Below are 4,338 nucleotides of genomic sequence, written 5' to 3'. Positions count from 1 at the left end.
AGTAGCCTTTCCATGGAGGCTGGACACAATGTGATCCTTCACTCCCTCCAACAGAATCCTTCGACATTTTGCGGTCTTCTTTTGCCAAACTTCCGCCTCAGCAGCATCAGTAGGCTTTGGGATATCCGTATCTATGAACTCCTTCAGCCCATTATCATCCAATACTGCCTCCATCCTGTCCTTCCATGCAATATAGTTTGAGCTGCCCTCAAGAGCATACTCCAATCGCAATCCGTTGAAAGACATTGCTGCGTTGTCACCAAGAAAACACTGCTGCAAATTCGAATTCCACCAGCAACCAACTCAACCGCCTCGGATCTAAGATTCGTGAGAACACAATATTTCTCGTACAGAGATTGACTGTATGGGCATTCAACGGATATCTCACCTTCCAAAGGAAGGATGAATCCAGAGGCTACTTGGCCCGATTACAGACTCTGCCTGAAGAAATAGAATGTAGACACTTCCTGAATAGTAGATCTGATGATCAACAGCTCTGATACCATGTAGAAATTTTGAATAATTTAACACATATTCAACAGAGATTATCCTGATCATGTACTATTGCAGAAAACATACACAATACATAAGCTCCTCTACGTTGATCAACAATATAGCAGCATCAATAACAATAAAACATCAAGAGCATTCACACATTAACACAGTATGTATCCCGGGGAAAGCATCTCGCTAAAAACCCCAACTATCTGTATATTAATGATTGAGTCATGTAACATTACACAGCATAATACTTCTCACAAGTATCTCCACCTCTGTTACACACAATACAGCTCAGATCTGATCTCCAAATCTCTTCCACTGCTTGCCTGCCTCCACTGCTCAATACCTGCTCAAGAACTGATGAGAATGGCTCACCAAACTCGTTTTTCACCTGCAAAATAGTCACTCACACTTTGTTGGACGTGAGCACAAGCTATAATGTGGGCAAATACGTGAGCAAACTCATTGGCATACTCAATCCCTTGATTGTGCAAGATCTGGTGCACAACTATAGTCACAACTGATAGCAATATGATTCTCTACCACCTGTCCCTGTTGAACTGAACATGCAACTGAGTTAACTGATGTATTCATTAGTTGTATTATGAGTTAATAACTTGTGAATTAATTAATAACTAATTCACCCAACTCATCTCTAGTCTATTTGCCAGTTAGACTAAATACAACCAGTTTAACAAAGCTAAACTGAACACAACTCCATCAACTCCACAATCAACTCCACCAAACTCAATTGATTGAGTTCTAACTGAAGTCATGCATGCAACAACTCAACTGAATCATAAGAAAAGCGTATTTCCTTCTGACAGCTGCATGTGCCACCTCTGTAGCTCAAACTGAAGTGCTCCAAGAGAATAAGATTAAGTTTATAGTCCAAATATTATTGTGAGATAATAATATTTGACTTTTCTATTTTTGACAGCCAGTCTAAAAATAGACTTTGATCACTCACACTATGATCACTCACACTTTCATCAAAAATAGAAGTCCATCTATTTTTTCCCAACTTGATCAATCATCCATAAACAGCAACCTGCAATCCATAGACATGATCCATATGTCTAAAAATAGACATAGTCTAAAAATAGACTTGCGCCAAAAATAGCCTGCGGGCCCACTTAGTGAAGGCGACTCTTTTCACTAAGCTCCATCATCTTGTTGCAATCTCAACACCAAAGACACATTTTAAAGGATCAATGGGCATATGTCCGATGCGACGGGTAATTATTACTTTTATTTACTACGATTGGCGGTTATGATGGTCATTAATTTTGCAGTTAAGGGTGAATCCTTCTAGGATTTCACCCGTGGTGATACTTAATTACATTTGGTTTATCATATGCGAATTACCTTAACTGTTTTCATTCCGTATTAGCTTTCAGCAGAAATATTTCTCTGTTACATTTTCCATTGTCTGTGCAGAGCTACTCTGAGCTTATGAATTCGGAAAAAATGGAAAAGAAGGTGAAGAAAGCCAAGGCCCCTATCATAGTGAAAGAACCAGAGCCGAATAAGAAAGGATTGATATCAGATATGACTTGCCTCAGTTTAGGAAAGCAAGTTGGGAGAGTATCTATAATTTATTAGAAGCAGAAGACCCCGAAGAACTCGAAGAAGAAGCTATAGCAGATTCTACAAGCAAATCAGAGAATACGTTGAAAGAATTGGCCTGCTCACAGAATAGTAGCGCATGCCAAGGTTTTGCCATATAATGATGTGGTTAGGTGGATTGTGGAGAGCATTGCAACCACAGACAGGACATTTACTACAACTGATGGAAAAGTGTTCAAGTCGTTTAGAGCAGAGGATCTTAGACAAATGTACCATTTACCCAAGCCAGAGAAGCAGTATAATAAAGCATTATTAGAAGATTTTTCTGAGGAAAACGACATTGAATCATACTCTATCAGGAAATGGAGACATTTCTCAACCAAACACAAGCACGAGACATTGGGAATGTACTCTGTAGATTCATTAGCCTCTCCTTATTGTTATGCTTGTGCAATGATGTGCAGACTCTTCGGAGTCCATGATTCTGCTAAATTCTCTATAGATATGGTTCCATTAATGGAGGCTGCAGTTCATGGCTATATCATGGATTAGGAAAACATTCTGTTTGATAAAATGGCCACCGAGATACTTGAATATAGAAGAAGGAGGTCTGTGACTTCCTGAGTGACACCTCCCTTTTACTTCAGTGCCTATATTATGGACACCATCTATTTTAATTCCAAATACCCCATTCTCGGATGGAAATGGACTCCCCAGGATCCCAATCCCGTTCAGATCTATCACAAGGAGCTATGGAAAGCCCATTATAAGAATCACTTGTATAGAATCTGTCATGGTTTTATTCTTATTGCACATTATGCCATGTTCAATAAGCCTGCTCGTAGGTTATCCGAAGAGGCAATGGTCGACTTAACTGCAGTTGGAAGTTGGTTTGGAGAAGAGAAATTCACCTATATAAGGCTTTTCGGCAGTCTTACTGATCCTCATGTTCTTCCTTTGTACATCCTCGATAAACTACTGGTCCAGGAATTAGCATATTAGATAACAATTGCATGGATGTCAAAGACCCTTAGGGATTCCAAGAAACACATGTGGCTTGCATTTCCCCTTCGGTGTGGTGCCTTTACCCTGCATGATTTTAAACATGCAGAGAAAGAGGCGAAGAAAATCAAGTTGTTAAATCTTGCAACTATTCTAAAAAGGCAGTATGACCCTAAAAAAGTTGCCTACAATGTTACTTCTCAGGCTAAAATCGCCAGATTTGATCACGAAGAGTATAACTTTGGTGACTTGTTTGCTTCAGTAGAGATATTTTCCCAAGTCAAAGAAATGTCTAAGACTAAATTGGGAACAGAAGGATTAGAGAAATTCAATAGGCTCAGGGCCCATAGATTGGAAACCCTACCCCTAGATATATTAAAAACAACATCTATGGTATGACCTCAAGGCTACGTTGAGGAGAAAATTACTAAGAATGCTCCTGAAATTGGAAAGGTTCTTGAGAAGAAGAAGACACCAGAACAGGAGTAGAAGCAGGTAACAGTTAGTGAACCCCTTGTTACACACATTAATATTGACCCTAAGTTAATCAAGGAACGAGAACAATTTGACTCTATTATCAGTAATCCAGAGAACACCCAAGGGTTCACTACACCAGAGGTGTTTACAACACAGAAATTAGTAGTCAACACAGTTCCAATTGTAGGAACAAGCAGCCCACCCAAGCTTCATAAAGACATAGAGATCATCCCTGAAAATCCCACTGATAAGATTGTTTTGCATTGTAGAAGAAATACCACCACTAGATGTCTTCTACAACCCTAAGCATAGGGTTGTAGTCAAAAGACAGAGGAATAAGAGGAAAATTGATCTCTCTCCTCTTTTGACTCCTCAGTTGGAAATGATGAATGTGGTATGGAGGGAGGAAATAAATCCCTTCGAAGATTTAACCAAACTTTCTCAGTATGCCGAGCATATACAATGGCAAAAATAGACAAGGTTTCAGAGGTTAATCATTTGTTGAAGGAAAAGGACCAAGCGATCAAACAGCTAGAGGCACAATCAGTTGAGCGACAACAAAAAATAGAGCAACTTGAACAAAAGTTGGTAGAGTAGAAACAACTTAATGAGCAGTTGAATGAGCAATTAATTAATGAAAAGCGGAGAATTGATGAACAGGCCATCCATAAGCAGCAAGATTTATCTCAAGCATTGAGTAAACTGCAACTATTAAACAAACAGGTGAATAAATCAAAAGAAGAGAAAATCGCTCAAATTAAGGATCAAATAGAGTGACTCAAATGATAT

The sequence above is a fragment of the Pinus tabuliformis genome, chromosome 6 (genome assembly GCF_031772625.1).
Source record: "Pinus tabuliformis cultivar Carrire ecotype Pingquan chromosome 6, CPIR1, whole genome shotgun sequence".
Lineage (NCBI taxonomy): Eukaryota > Viridiplantae > Streptophyta > Pinopsida > Pinales > Pinaceae > Pinus > Pinus tabuliformis.
The sequence above is the reverse complement of the archived record's forward strand: the minus strand, read 5'-3'. Positions refer to the sequence as shown.